Below are 15,927 nucleotides of genomic sequence, written 5' to 3'. Positions count from 1 at the left end.
ACACCAATAACTTGGGGGGGCGTTCACTGCTATCCACCCATGGTCATGTACCATTTATTTGACATTATTTAAATTAAATTGGAATAAATGGAAGAATAAAGTGGAACTAATAAAATAAGAACCAATGATATAACCAGTGAAGCTAAAAAAAATGAATGAAGCTTCTCCACACCTGCTAATTGCCTCATTAACTATACTTCCCTTTATTGCATTCAGTAAACACCATTTTTTAAAATTGATTCATTAACTTTTTATTTAGTAAACACTCACTGCACCAACCCAACCGGACTGCATCGGGTCATCTGTCTGCTACACCTGTAGACTACGAGAGTCCCCTTTTGGTCTTAATGTGGAGCTCCGGAGCCACACTCAAGTCTCCAGACACGCATTTGCAAATTGCCACACGCATTTGCGAGTCGTCCACGGCGAGACTGTAGCAACACCCAAAGGCAGGGGACGCTGAATGTTGGCATTTTGTGCTCTCAGCCTGTCAGGCGAATATGTGGAAATTTATAAAAAAGCAGCTCGCATACTTGCTTACATTTGTCAAAAGTTTTTTTTATTTTTGCGGTGCAAAAGCTTACAGCACCTGGTATTCCCAGGCGGTCTCCCATCCAAGTACTAACCAGGCCCGACCCTGCTTAGCTTCCGAGATCGGACGAGATCGGGCGTTCTCAGGGTAGTATGGCCGTAAGCAAGAATTCCTTTCAAAATTTTGCATTTTATACATGTTGTCTTTATTGTGGCAAATACTTCAATCCAAAAATACGTAACAAGAATCTGAAACTATAACCACAGTCACAAATGTGTCACAACAATCTACAATGCATGATTGAAGTCACAGATATATGACAAATATCAGCAAATGTGTACAATGATTTGTTGGCACATACACATGGTTAAATGCGGACAAAAATCCGTAGATGGGCGACCTGTAAAAACGGGACCTTTTCTTACAGGTGACGTTTGCTACAGTCCTGCCGCGGACGACTCGCAAATGCGTGTGCTGATTTGCAAATGCGTGTCAGGAGACTTGTGTGTGGCTCCGTAGCTACACATTCGGACCACATGGGGGCACTAATATTATACCAGCCCCGTACCACCAATATATACACCAATAACTTGGGGGGGCGTTCACTGCTATCCACCCATGGTCATGTACCATTTATTTGACATTATTTAAATTAAATTGGAATAAATGGAAGAATAAAGTGGAACTAATAAAATAAGAACCAATGATATGACCAGTGAAGCTAAAAAAAATGAATGAAGCTTCTCCACACCTGCTAATTGCCACATTAACTATACTTCCCTTTATTGCATTCAGTAAACACCATTTTTTTAAATTGATTCATTAACTTTTTATTTAGTAAACACTCACTGCACCAACCCAACCGGACTGCATCGGGTCATCTGTCTGCTACACCTGTAGACTACGAGAGTCCCCTTTTGGTCTTAATGTGGAGCTCCGGAGCCACAGTCAAGTCTCCAGACACGCATTTGCAAATTGCCACACGCATTTGCGAGTCGTCCACGGCGAGACTGTAGCAACACCCAAAGGCAGGGGACGCTGAATGTTGGCATTTTGTGCTCTCAGCCTGTCAGGCGAATATGTGGGAATTTATAAAAAAGCAGCTCGCATACTTGCTTACATTTGTCAAAAGTTTTTTTTATTTTTGCGGTGCAAAAGCTTACAGCACCTGGTATTCCCAGGCGGTCTCCCATCCAAGTACTAACCAGGCCCGACCCTGCTTAGCTTCCGAGATCGGACGAGATCGGGCGTTCTCAGGGTAGTATGGCCGTAAGCGAGAATTCCTTTCAAAATTTTGCATTTTATACATGTTGTCTTTATTGTGGCAAATACTTCAATCCAAAAATACGTAACAAGAATCTGAAACTATAACCACAGTCACAAATGTGTCACAACAATCTACAATGCATGATTGAAGTCACAGATATATGACAAATATCAGCAAATGTGTACAATGATTTGTTGGCACATACACATGGTTAAATGCGGACAAAAATCCGTAGATGGGCGACCTGTAAAAACGGGACCTTTTCTTACAGGTGACGTTTGCTACAGTCCTGCCGCGGACGACTCGCAAATGCGTGTGCTGATTTGCAAATGCGTGTCAGGAGACTTGTGTGTGGCTCCGTAGCTACACATTCGGACCACATGGGGGCACTAATATTATACCAGCCCCGTACCACCAATATATACACCAATAACTTGGGGGGGCGTTCACTGCTATCCACCCATGGTCATGTACCATTTATTTGACATTATTTAAATTAAATTGGAATAAATGGAAGAATAAAGTGGAACTAATAAAATAAGAACCAATGATATAACCAGTGAAGCTAAAAAAAATGAATGAAGCTTCTCCACACCTGCTAATTGCCACATTAACTATACTTCCCTTTATTGCATTCAGTAAACACCATTTTTTAAAATTGATTCATTAACTTTTTATTTAGTAAACACTCACTGCACCAACCCAACCGGACTGCATCGGGTCATCTGTCTGCTACACCTGTAGACTACGAGAGTCCCCTTTTGGTCTTAATGTGGAGCTCCGGAGCCACAGTCAAGTCTCCAGACACGCATTTGCAAATTGCCACACGCATTTGCGAGTCGTCCACGGCGAGACTGTAGCAACACCCAAAGGCAGGGGACGCTGAATGTTGGCATTTTGTGCTCTCAGCCTGTCAGGCGAATATGTGGGAATTTATAAAAAAGCAGCTCGCATACTTGCTTACATTTGTCAAAAGTTTTTTTTATTTTTGCGGTGCAAAAGCTTACAGCACCTGGTATTCCCAGGCGGTCTCCCATCCAAGTACTAACCAGGCCCGACCCTGCTTAGCTTCCGAGATCGGACGAGATCGGGCGTTCTCAGGGTAGTATGGCCGTAAGCGAGAATTCCTTTCAAAATTTTGCATTTTATACATGTTGTCTTTATTGTGGCAAATACTTCAATCCAAAAACACGTAACAAGAATCTGAAACTATAACCACAGTCACAAATGTGTCACAACAATCTACAATGCATGATTGAAGTCACAGATATATGACAAATATCAGCAAATGTGTACAATGATTTGTTGGCACATACACATGGTTAAATGCGGACAAAAATCCGTGGATGGGCGACCTGTAAAAACGGGACCTTTTCTTACAGGTGACGTTTGCTACAGTCCTGCCGCGGACGACTCGCAAATGCGTGTGCTGATTTGCAAATGCGTGTCAGGAGACTTGTGTGTGGCTCCGTAGCTACACATTCGGACCACATGGGGGCACTAATATTATACCAGCCCCGTACCACCAATATATACACCAATAACTTGGGGGGGCGTTCACTGCTATCCACCCATGGTCATGTACCATTTATTTGACATTATTTAAATTAAATTGGAATAAATGGAAGAATAAAGTGGAACTAATAAAATAAGAACCAATGATATAACCAGTGAAGCTAAAAAAATGAATGAAGCTTCTCCACACCTGCTAATTGCCACATTAACTATACTTCCCTTTATTGCATTCAGTAAACACCATTTTTTAAAATTGATTCATTAACTTTTTATTTAGTAAACACTCACTGCACCAACCCAACCGGACTGCATCGGGTCATCTGTCTGCTACACCTGTAGACTACGAGAGTCCCCTTTTGGTCTTAATGTGGAGCTCCGGAGCCACACTCAAGTCTCCAGACACGCATTTGCAAATTGCCACACGCATTTGCGAGTCGTCCACGGCGAGACTGTAGCAACACCCAAAGGCAGGGGACGCTGAATGTTGGCATTTTGTGCTCTCAGCCTGTCAGGCGAATATGTGGAAATTTATAAAAAAGCAGCTCGCATACTTGCTTACATTTGTCAAAAGTTTTTTTTATTTTTGCAGTGCAAAAGCTTACAGCACCTGGTATTCCCAGGCGGTCTCCCATCCAAGTACTAACCAGGCCCGACCCTGCTTAGCTTCCGAGATCGGACGAGATCGGGCGAGATCGGGCGTTCTCAGGGTAGTATGGCCGTAAGCGAGAATTCCTTTCAAAATTTTGCATTTTATACATGTTGTCTTTATTGTGGCAAATACTTCAATCCAAAAACACGTAACAAGAATCTGAAACTATAACCACAGTCACAAATGTGTCACAACAATCTACAATGCATGATTGAAGTCACAGATATATGACAAATATCAGCAAATGTGTACAATGATTTGTTGGCACATACACATGGTTAAATGCGGACAAAAATCCGTAGATGGGCGACCTGTAAAAACGGGACCTTTTCTTACAGGTGACGTTTGCTACAGTCCTGCCGCGGACGACTCGCAAATGCGTGTGCTGATTTGCAAATGCGTGTCAGGAGACTTGTGTGTGGCTCCGTAGCTACACATTCGGACCACATGGGGGCACTAATATTATACCAGCCCCGTACCACCAATATATACACCAATAACTTGGGGGGGCGTTCACTGCTATCCACCCATGGTCATGTACCATTTATTTGACATTATTTAAATTAAATTGGAATAAATGGAAGAATAAAGTGGAACTAATAAAATAAGAACCAATGATATAACCAGTGAAGCTAAAAAAAATGAATGAAGCTTCTCCACACCTGCTAATTGCCACATTAACTATACTTCCCTTTATTGCATTCAGTAAACGCCATTTTTTAAAATTGATTCATTAACTTTTTATTTAGTAAACACTCACTGCACCAACCCAACCGGACTGCATCGGGTCAAATGTCTGCTACACCTGTAGACTCCGAGGGTACCCTTTTGGTCTTAATGTGTGGCTCCGGAGCCACAGTCAAGTCTCCAGACACGCATTTGCAAATTGCCACACGCATTTGCGAGTCGTCCACGGCGAGACTGTAGCAACACCCAAAGGCAGGGGACGCTGAATGTTGGCATTTTGTGCTCTCAGCCTGTCAGGCGAATATGTGGGAATTTATAAAAAAGCAGCTCGCATACTTGCTTACATTTGTCAAAAGTTTTTTTTATTTTTGCGGTGCAAAAGCTTACAGCACCTGGTATTCCCAGGCGGTCTCCCATCCAAGTACTAACCAGGCCCGACCCTGCTTAGCTTCCGAGATCGGACGAGATCGGGCGTTCTCAGGGTAGTATGGCCGTAAGCGCGAATTCCTTTCAAAATTTTGCATTTTATACATGTTGTCTTTATTGTGGCAAATACTTCAATCCAAAAACACGTAACAAGAATCTGAAACTATAACCACAGTCACAAATATGTCACAACAATCTACAATGCATGATTGAAGTCACAGATATATGACAAATATCAGCAAATGTGTACAATGATTTGTTGGCACATACACATGGTTAAATGCGGACAAAAATCCGTAGATGGGCGACCTGTAAAAACGGGACCTTTTCTTACAGGTGACGTTTGCTACAGTCCTGCCGCGGACGACTCGCAAATGCGTGTGCTGATTTGCAAATGCGTGTCAGGAGACTTGTGTGTGGCTCCGTAGCTACACATTCGGACCACATGGGGGCACTAATATTATACCAGCCCCGTACCACCAATATATACACCAATAACTTGGGGGGGCGTTCACTGCTATCCACCCATGGTCATGTACCATTTATTTGACATTATTTAAATTAAATTGGAATAAATGGAAGAATAAAGTGGAACTAATAAAATAAGAACCAATGATATAACCAGTGAAGCTAAAAAAAATGAATGAAGCTTCTCCACACCTGCTAATTGCCACATTAACTATACTTCCCTTTATTGCATTCAGTAAACACCATTTTTTAAAATTGATTCATTAACTTTTTATTTAGTAAACACTCACTGCACCAACCCAACCGGACTGCATCGGGTCATCTGTCTGCTACACCTGTAGACTACGAGAGTCCCCTTTTGGTCTTAATGTGGAGCTCCGGAGCCACACTCAAGTCTCCAGACACGCATTTGCAAATTGCCACACGCATTTGCGAGTCGTCCACGGCGAGACTGTAGCAACACCCAAAGGCAGGGGACGCTGAATGTTGGCATTTTGTGCTCTCAGCCTGTCAGGCGAATATGTGGGAATTTATAAAAAAGCAGCTCGCATACTTGCTTACATTTGTCAAAAGTATTTTTTTATTTTTGCGGTGCAAAAGCTTACAGCACCTGGTATTCACAGGCGGTCTCCCATCCAAGTACTAACCAGGCCCGACCCTGCTTAGCTTCCGAGATCGGACGAGATCGGGCGTTCTCAGGGTAGTATGGCCGTAAGCGAGAATTCCTTTCAAAATTTAGCATTTTATACATGTTGTCTTTATTGTGGCAAATACTTCAATCCAAAAATACGTAACAAGAATCTGAAACTATAACCACAGTCACAAATGTGTCACAACAATCTACAATGCATGATTGAAGTCACAGATATATGACAAATATCAGCAAATGTGTACAATGATTTGTTGGCACATACACATGGTTAAATGCGGACAAAAATCCGTAGATGGGCGACCTGTAAAAACGGGACCTTTTCTTACAGGTGACGTTTGCTACAGTCCTGCCGCGGACGACTCGCAAATGCGTGTGCTGATTTGCAAATGCGTGTCAGGAGACTTGTGTGTGGCTCCGTAGCTACACATTCGGACCACATGGGGGCACTAATATTATACCAGCCCCGTACCACCAATATATACACCAATAACTTGGGGGGGCGTTCACTGCTATCCACCCATGGTCATGTACCATTTATTTGACATTATTTAAATTAAATTGGAATAAATGGAAGAATAAAGTGGAACTAATAAAATAAGAACCAATGATATAACCAGTGAAGCTAAAAAAAATGAATGAAGCTTCTCCACACCTGCTAATTGCCACATTAACTATACTTCCCTTTATTGCATTCAGTAAACGCCATTTTTTAAAATTGATTCATTAACTTTTTATTTAGTAAACACTCACTGCACCAACCCAACCGGACTGCATCGGGTCATATGTCTGCTACACCTGTAGACTCCGAGGGTACCCTTTTGGTCTTAATGTGTGGCTCCGGAGCCACAGTCAAGTCTCCAGACACGCATTTGCAAATTGCCACACGCATTTGCGAGTCGTCCACGGCGAGACTGTAGCAACACCCAAAGGCAGGGAACGCTGAATGTTGGCAATTTGTGCTCTCAGCCTGTCAGGCGAATATGTGGAAATTTATAAAAAAGCAGCTCGCATACTTGCTTACATTTGTCAAAGTTTTTTTTATTTATTTATTTTTTGCGGTGCAAAAGCTTACAGCACCTGGTATTCCCAGGCAGTCTCCCATCCAAGTACTAACCAGGCCCGACCCTGCTTAGCTTCCGAGATCGGACGAAATCGGGCGTTCTCAGGGTAGTATGGCCGTATGCGAGAATTCCTTTCAAAATTTTGCATTTTATACATGTTGTCTTTATTGTGGCAAATACTTCAATCCAAAAATACGTAACAAGAATCTGAAACTATAACCACAGTCACAAATGTGTCACAACAATCCACAATGCATGATTGAAGTCACAGAAACATGACAAATATCAGCAAATGTGTACAATGATTTGTTGGCACATACACATGGTTAAATGCGGACAAAAATCCGTAGATGGGCGACCTGTAAAAACGGGACCTTTTCTTACAGGTGACGTTTGCTACAGTCCTGCCGCGGACGACTCGCAAATGCGTGTGCTGATTTGCAAATGCGTGTCAGGAGACTTGTGTGGGGCTCCGTAGCTACACATTCGGACCACATGGGGGCACTAATATTATACCAGCCCCGTACCACCAATATATACACCAAGCCTCCACGACCGGGATTCCCACGTTGTCGTCGTGTGGAGGCTTGAGCGGCTCCCTGGAGTGCAGCCAGCATTCTGGGGGCCTGACTAAGAGGAATCCCACCCTGGTGGTCGAACCAAGCGTTAAAAACTTGCTCTCGACTACTCACCTCAAAAATGGAAATGGAAGCTCAAAGAAGGAATATTCATACTGGATCGGCCGTCGCCCAGGATAACCAGGTCCGCGTTGGTGCAGTAGAGAGTCCTGCAACTTCGAAAAATACGCGAGACTCAGTTAATGATGACCTAAATGACAATGTAGTGACAGTAGGAGGAGGACTGAGGATAATCTCATTGAATGTGGAGGGTATATCGATGGCTAAGTGTGAGTTGATGGCGCAGATGCTGAGGGAGAAAGATGTACAAGTGTTGGCACTGCAGGAAACTCATCTGACTAAAGAATCGCCCCCATCGAGATACAGTATATCCAGCTTCATACCCATCACGAGAATAGATCATCAACAGTACGGAACCATGATATATGTACATGAAGACATCCCTGCCATAGACAGAGGATCCTCTATGGACGAACACAATATACACAGGTCAGAGATTGAGGTGCTGGGTACAACAGTGGTCAACATATACAAGCCTCCAAATACAAGCTGGCCAATTAGTGTCCTCCCACAATACCAACATCAATCTATAATATTAGGAGACTTCAATAGCCACCACACATCGTGGGGATACACAGAGCCCGACCCAGCTGGAATCCAGCTCAGCAACTGGGCAGAAATAAATAATCTCCACCTCCTTTACCATCCAAATGAACCAGGCACCTTCCACTCAGCACGATGGCAGAGGGAATACACACCTGACCTGACCTTCGTTACGAGGGACACAGATGGCATATCAATGCCAGCACATCGAAGAGTGCTGGGTAACTTCCCAAGGTCCCAGCACCGACCAATATTGATAAAAACAGGAATCAACATACCAGTCACACAATCTCTACCCCTGCCAAGATGGAACTTTAGAAAGGCAAACTGGCAGGGTTTCGCAGAGCAAGTGGATAAGACATGCAAGCGAATCCCAGCAAAACAGGAGAATATAATTAGGTTCAATAAACTCATTCAGAGCAGTGCAAAAAAGCACATACCCCGGGGAGTCCGTAAAAGATATATACCATGCTGGACACCAGAATGTGAGGAAATATTAAAATCCTATGAGGAAACCCAGAATCCAGATACTGGAGAGAAATTGCTGGAGAGACTGCAGGAGGAGAGACAGAGAAGATGGAAACGGTAGAGAGCATGGATTTCACAAGATCCAGTAGACATGCATGGAAACTGATTAAAAAACTGGACGGGGGTGGAAAAAAGAGCAAACAGTCTAACGTAGTGAGCCCTGATAGTGTTGCAATTAATATAAGAGGAAGAGGAGCTCACACCCCTGACTACAAGTTCGAAACCACCAAAAAGAAAAGGTACCAGCAGCTAATCAGAGACATGCCAGAAGAAGACGGGTTCTCCCACCCAGTGAGCGAAGAGGAGGTGAAAGCAGCACTCAGAGCAACGAAGTCAGGCAAGGCAGCAGGAGTTGATGGGATCTACCCAGATATGTTGAAACACCTGGGTCCAGCTGCGATTAAATGGATGGCATCTGCTATCACTGATGCAATAAACATGGGTAGATACTGCCATCTCTGGAAAAGAGCTAGGGTCATAGCCATCTTAAAACCGGGGAAATCACCAGAAGACCCAAATAACTACAGACCAATATCCCTGCTATGCAGTATGTATAAGATAATGGAGAGGATAATCCTAACCAGAATAACACCAACCCTGGAGCTGAATATTCCTTGCCAGCAGGCAGGATTTAGAAAGCACAGAAGCACCACAGAACAGGTACTGGCTCTAACAACATTCATAGAGGCAGGATACCAAAGAAAACTAAAAAGTGGTGCTATATTTGTAGATCTCTCGGCTGCATATGATACAGTGTGGAGAGAAGGACTCCTGTATAAGGTAGCCAACATCATCAAAAGTAAAGCTATAGCCAATATAATTGCATCTATGACTGCAAAGAGGGTCTTCAGAGTGTGCCTGGGGGACCAAACAAGCCGAGAATTTAGCATTAAAAATGGAGTCCCACAGGGATCTGTAATTTCACCAGCACTATTCAATGTTTACATATCAGACCTACCAGATACAGAATCCTGGAAATTCGGTTATGCGGATGACTGGGCATTGGTAACCCAAGACAGGGATTTTGGTACAATCGAGAGAACATTATCGCTGGACATAGCGTTGCTCTCAAATTACTTTAAAAGATGGTACCTAAGAATGAACAGAACCAAGACAGTGGTAACAACATTCCATCTAACCAACCAGCAAGCTAATTACAAGCTAAGGGTGGAAATAGAGGGGGAAAACCTGCCGGTGGATTGTGAACCAAAATATCTAGGGGTAACTCTAGACAGAACTCTCACCTACAGGAAACACCTAGAAAATACAGCCCAGAAGCTGAAATCAAGAGTGGCACTAATCCGTAAACTTACGGGAACAGGTTGGGGTGCCAACCAAAACGTTCTACGGACGTCAGTCATGGCACTGTGCTACAGCGTGGCTGAATATTGCAGCCCAGTATGGGGCCGGTGTGCACATACATCCAAAGTTGATGTCCAGCTGAATGAAGCAATGAGACTGATATCGGGCGCCATACGTTCTACTCCTATAAACTGGCTTCCAACAATGTGCAACATTGAACCTCCAGCAGTAAGAAGAGAGCAGGCAACACAGATCATGCAACAAAATATATTGGCACTCCCGGAGGAGGCTCCCCTGTGTCGGGCCCTAGCACACAACCCAGGAGGGCACCGCCTGAGATCCAGAAGACCCTTCAGCCAAGAACGGGAATCAGAGCACACGTCAGCAGATAGGTGGCGCGACCTATGGAGAGGAAATGTACCTGTTGGAGGCGAGAGAATTGGAGACCCCACTGAGAAGCTCCCAGGCTACAATGGAACCAGCAGGAGAGAGTGGACATCCTACAACAGGATCCTTTGCAAACAAGGACGTACAGCCCAAAATTTGCAAAGATGGGGGACAGTGGCTACGCAAGCATGCCCCTGGTGTAACCATGAGTGTCAAAATATGGACCATCTGATTATAGACTGCCCTTATACATCGATAGAGGGAGGGTATGATACGGTATTCCAGTGTGGAGATGAATTCAAGGCATGGCTTTCAGGGATGAGACAGGAGGTGTGAAAACCACACGAAACTACTACATACACCAATAACTTGGGGGGGCGTTCACTGCTATCCACCCATGGTCATGTACCATTTATTTGACATTATTTAAATTAAATTGGAATAAATGGAAGAATAAAGTGGAACTAATAAAATAAGAACCAGTGAAGCTAAAAAAAATGAATGAAGCTTCTCCACACCTGCTAATTGCCACATTAACTATACTTCCCTTTATTGCATTCAGTAAACGCCATTTTTTAAAATTGATTCATTAACTTTTTATTTAGTAAACACTCACTGCACCAACCCAACCGGACTGCATCGGGTCATATGTCTGCTACACCTGTAGACTCCGAGGGTACCCTTTTGGTCTTAATGTGTGGCTCCGGAGCCACAGTCAAGTCTCCAGACACGCATTTGCAAATTGCCACACGCATTTGCGAGTCGTCCACGGCGAGACTGTAGCAACACCCAAAGGCAGGGGACGCTGAATGTTGGCAATTTGTGCTCTCAGCCTGTCAGGCGAATATGTGGAAATTTATAAAAAAGCAGCTCGCATACTTGCTTACATTTGTCAAAGTTTTTTTTATTTATTTATTTTTTGCGGTGCAAAAGCTTACAGCACCTGGTATTCCCAGGCGGTCTCCCATCAAAGTACTAACCAGGACCGAGCCTGCTTAGCTTCCGAGATAGGACGAGATCGGGCGTTCTCAGGGTAGTATGGCCGTAAGCGACAATTCCTTTCAAAATTTTGCATTTTATACATGTTGTCTTTATTGTGGCAAATACTTCAATCCAAAAATACGTAACAAGAATCTGAAACTATAACCACAGTCACAAATGTGTCACAACAATCTACAATGCATGATTGAAGTCACAGATATATGACAAATATCAGCAAATGTGTACAATGATTTGTTGGCACATACACATGGTTAAATGCGGACAAAAATCCGTGGATGGGCGACCTGTAAAAACGGGACCTTTTCTTACAGGTGACGTTTGCTACAGTCCTGCCGCGGACGACTCGCAAATGCGTGTGCTGATTTGCAAATGCGTGTCAGGAGACTTGTGTGTGGCTCCGTAGCTACACATTCGGACCACATGGGGGCACTAATATTATACCAGCCCCGTACCACCAATATATACACCAATAACTTGGGGGGGCGTTCACTGCTATCCACCCATGGTCATGTACCATTTATTTGACATTATTTAAATTAAATTGGAATAAATGGAAGAATAAAGTGGAACTAATAAAATAAGAACCAATGATATAACCAGTGAAGCTAAAAAAAATGAATGAAGCTTCTCCACACCTGCTAATTGCCACATTAACTATACTTCCCTTTATTGCATTCAGTAAACGCCATTTTTTAAAATTGATTCATTAACTTTTTATTTAGTAAACACTCACTGCACCAACCCAACCGGACTGCATCGGGTCATATGTCTGCTACACCTGTAGACTCCGAGGGTACCCTTTTGGTCTTAATGTGTGGCTCCGGAGCCACAGTCAAGTCTCCAGACACGCATTTGCAAATTGCCACACGCATTTGCGAGTCGTCCACGGCGAGACTGTAGCAACACCCAAAGGCAGGGGACGCTGAATGTTGGCAATTTGTGCTCTCAGCCTGTCAGGCGAATATGTGGAAATTTATAAAAAAGCAGCTCGCATACTTGCTTACATTTGTCAAAGTTTTTTTTATTTATTTATTTTTTGCGGTGCAAAAGCTAACAGCACCTGGTATTCCCAGGCGGTCTCCCATCCAAGTACTAACCAGGCCCGACCCTGCTTAGCTTCCGAGATCGGACGAGATCGGGCGTTCTCAGGGTAGTATGGCCGTAAGCGAGAATTCCTTTCAAAATTTTGCATTTTATACATGTTGTCTTTATTGTGGCAAATACTTCAATCCAAAAATACGTAACAAGAATCTGAAACTATAACCACAGTCACAAATGTGTCACAACAATCTACAATGCATGATTGAAGTCACAGATATATGACAAATATCAGCAAATGTGTACAATGATTTGTTGGCACATACACATGGTTAAATGCGGACAAAAATCCGTGGATGGGCGACCTGTAAAAACTGGACCTTTTCTTACAGGTGACGTTTGCTACAGTCCTGCAGCGGACGACTCGCAAATGCGTGTGCTGATTTGCAAATGCGTGTCAGGAGACTTGTGTGTGGCTCCGTAGCTACACATTCGGACCACATGGGGGCACTAATATTATACCAGCCCCGTACCACCAATATATACACCAATAACTTGGGGGGGCGTTCACTGCTATCCACCCATGGTCATGTACCATTTATTTGACATTATTTAAATTAAATTGGAATAAATGGAAGAATAAAGTGGAACCAATAAAATAAGAACCAATGATATAACCAGTGAAGCTAAAAAAAATGAATGAAGCTTCTCCACACCTGCTAATTGCCACATTAACTATACTTCCCTTTATTGCATTCAGTAAACACCATTTTTTTAAATTGATTCATTAACTTTTTATTTAGTAAACACTCACTGCACCAACCCAACCGGACTGCATCGGGTCATCTGTCTGCTACACCTGTAGACTACGAGAGTCCCCTTTTGGTCTTAATGTGGAGCTCCGGAGCCACACTCAAGTCTCCAGACACGCATTTGCAAATTGCCACACGCATTTGCGAGTCGTCCACGGCGAGACTGTAGCAACACCCAAAGGCAGGGGACGCTGAATGTTGGCATTTTGTGCTCTCAGCCTGTCAGGCGAATATGTGGAAATTTATAAAAAAGCAGCTCGCATACTTGCTTACATTTGTCAAAAGTTTTTTTTATTTTTGCGGTGCAAAAGCTTACAGCACCTGGTATTCCCAGGCGGTCTCCCATCCAAGTACTAACCAGGCCCGACCCTGCTTAGCTTCCGAGATCGGACGAGATCGGGCGTTCTCAGGGTAGTACGGCCGTAAGCGAGAATTCCTTTCAAAATTTTGCATTTTATACATGTTGTCTTTATTGTGGCAAATACTTCAATCCAAAAATACGTAACAAGAATCTGAAACTATAACCACAGTCACAAATGTGTCACAACAATCTACAATGCATGATTGAAGTCACAGATATATGACAAATATCAGCAAATGTGTACAATGATTTGTTGGCACATACACATGGTTAAATGCGGACAAAAATCCGTAGATGGGCGACCTGTAAAAACGGGACCTTTTCTTACAGGTGACGTTTGCTACAGTCCTGCCGCGGACGACTCGCAAATGCGTGTGCTGATTTGCAAATGCGTGTCAGGAGACTTGTGTGTGGCTCCGTAGCTACACATTCGGACCACATGGGGGGCACTAATGTTATACCAGCCCCGTACCACCAATATATACACCAATAACTTGGGGGGGCGTTCACTGCTATCCACCCATGGTCATGTACCATTTATTTGACATTATATAAATTAAATTGGAATAAATGGAAGAATAAAGTGGAACTAATAAAATAAGAACCAATGATATAACCAGTGAAGCTAAAAAAAATGAATGAAGCTTCTCCACACCTGCTAATTGCCACATTAACTATACTTCCCTTTATTGCATTCAGTAAACACCATTTTTTAAAATTGATTCATTAACTTTTTATTTAGTAAACACTCACTGCACCAACCCAACCGGACTGCATCGGGTCATCTGTCTGCTACACCTGTAGACTACGAGAGTCCCCTTTTGGTCTTAATGTGGAGCTCCGGAGCCACACTCAAGTCTCCAGACACGCATTTGCAAATTGCCACACGCATTTGCGAGTCGTCCACGGCGAGACTGAAGCAACACCCAAAGGCAGGGGACGCTGAATGTTGGCATTTTGTGCTCTCAGCCTGTCAGGCGAATATGTGGAAATTTATAAAAAAGCAGCTCGCATACTTGCTTACATTTGTCAAAAGTTTTTTTTATTTTTGCGGTGCAAAAGCTTACAGCACCTGGTATTCCCAGGCGGTCTCCCATCCAAGTACTAACCAGGCCCGACCCTGCTTAGCTTCCGAGATCGGACGAGATCGGGCGTTCTCAGGGTAGTATGGCCGTAAGCGAGAATTCCTTTCAAAATTTTGCATTTTATACATGTTGTCTTTATTGTGGCAAATACTTCAATCCAAAAATACGTAACAAGAATCTGAAACTATAACCACAGTCACAAATGTGTCACAACAATCTACAATGCATGATTGAAGTCACAGATATATGACAAATATCAGCAAATGTGTACAATGATTTGTTGGCACATACACATGGTTAAATGCGGACAAAAATCCGTAGATGGGCGACCTGTAAAAACGGGACCTTTTCTTACAGGTGACGTTTGCTACAGTCCTGCCGCGGACGACTCGCAAATGCGTGTGCTGATTTGCAAATGCGTGTCAGGAGACTTGTGTGTGGCTCCGTAGCTACACATTCGGACCACATGGGGGCACTAATATTATACCAGCCCCGTACCACCAATATATACACCAATAACTTGGGGGGGCGTTCACTGCTATCCACCCATGGTCATGTACCATTTATTTGACATTATTTAAATTAAATTGGAATAAATGGAAGAATAAAGTGGAACTAATAAAATAAGAACCAATGATATAACCAGTGAAGCTAAAAAAAATGAATGAAGCTTCTCCACACCTGCTAATTGCCACATTAACTATACTTCCCTTTATTGCATTCAGTAAACACCATTTTTTTAAATTGATTCATTAACTTTTTATTTAGTAAACACTCACTGCACCAACCCAACCGGACTGCATCGGGTCATCTGTCTGCTACACCTGTAGACTACGAGAGTCCCCTTTTGGTCTTAATGTGGAGCTCCGGAGCCACACTCAAGTCTCCAGACACGCATTTGCAAATTGCCACAC

At 43.3% G+C, this 15,927-nt stretch overlaps 9 non-coding genes and 2 pseudogenes across 9 annotated transcripts; all 11 read right to left on the bottom strand.

The window, feature by feature from the left end:
- Positions 1-577: 577 nt before the first annotated feature.
- Positions 578-696, bottom strand: LOC148331165 (5S ribosomal RNA). The gene has a single exon (XR_015845357.1). It is a non-coding gene; the product is annotated as a 5S ribosomal RNA (ribosomal RNA).
- Positions 697-1,688: 992 nt separating this feature from the next.
- LOC148331164 (5S ribosomal RNA) lies at positions 1,689-1,807 on the bottom strand. Its single transcript, XR_015845356.1, has one exon. It is a non-coding gene; the product is annotated as a 5S ribosomal RNA (ribosomal RNA).
- A 992-nt stretch (positions 1,808-2,799) lies between these two features.
- LOC148331163 (5S ribosomal RNA) lies at positions 2,800-2,918 on the bottom strand. The gene has a single exon (XR_015845355.1). It is a non-coding gene; the product is annotated as a 5S ribosomal RNA (ribosomal RNA).
- A 991-nt stretch (positions 2,919-3,909) lies between these two features.
- On the bottom strand, positions 3,910-4,038 carry LOC148331162 (5S ribosomal RNA; annotated as a pseudogene).
- A 992-nt stretch (positions 4,039-5,030) lies between these two features.
- On the bottom strand, positions 5,031-5,149 carry LOC148331161 (5S ribosomal RNA). The gene has a single exon (XR_015845354.1). It is a non-coding gene; the product is annotated as a 5S ribosomal RNA (ribosomal RNA).
- Positions 5,150-6,142: 993 nt separating this feature from the next.
- On the bottom strand, positions 6,143-6,261 carry LOC148331160 (5S ribosomal RNA). Its single transcript, XR_015845384.1, has one exon. It is a non-coding gene; the product is annotated as a 5S ribosomal RNA (ribosomal RNA).
- Positions 6,262-7,261: 1,000 nt separating this feature from the next.
- Positions 7,262-7,380, bottom strand: LOC148331159 (5S ribosomal RNA). Its single transcript, XR_015845493.1, has one exon. It is a non-coding gene; the product is annotated as a 5S ribosomal RNA (ribosomal RNA).
- Positions 7,381-11,646: 4,266 nt separating this feature from the next.
- On the bottom strand, positions 11,647-11,765 carry LOC148331158 (5S ribosomal RNA; annotated as a pseudogene).
- Positions 11,766-12,765: 1,000 nt separating this feature from the next.
- On the bottom strand, positions 12,766-12,884 carry LOC148331157 (5S ribosomal RNA). The gene has a single exon (XR_015845393.1). It is a non-coding gene; the product is annotated as a 5S ribosomal RNA (ribosomal RNA).
- A 992-nt stretch (positions 12,885-13,876) lies between these two features.
- Positions 13,877-13,995, bottom strand: LOC148331156 (5S ribosomal RNA). The gene has a single exon (XR_015845405.1). It is a non-coding gene; the product is annotated as a 5S ribosomal RNA (ribosomal RNA).
- A 993-nt stretch (positions 13,996-14,988) lies between these two features.
- LOC148331155 (5S ribosomal RNA) lies at positions 14,989-15,107 on the bottom strand. The gene has a single exon (XR_015845353.1). It is a non-coding gene; the product is annotated as a 5S ribosomal RNA (ribosomal RNA).
- Positions 15,108-15,927: the final 820 nt, after the last annotated feature.

The sequence above is a fragment of the Idiotropiscis lumnitzeri genome, chromosome 9, assembly GCF_059441095.1.
Source record: "Idiotropiscis lumnitzeri isolate Australia: NSW breed Sydney's pygmy pipehorse chromosome 9, RoL_Ilum_1.0, whole genome shotgun sequence".
NCBI classification, from domain to species: Eukaryota; Metazoa; Chordata; class Actinopteri; order Syngnathiformes; family Syngnathidae; genus Idiotropiscis; species Idiotropiscis lumnitzeri.
This window is presented reverse-complemented; position numbering and strand designations above follow the sequence as displayed.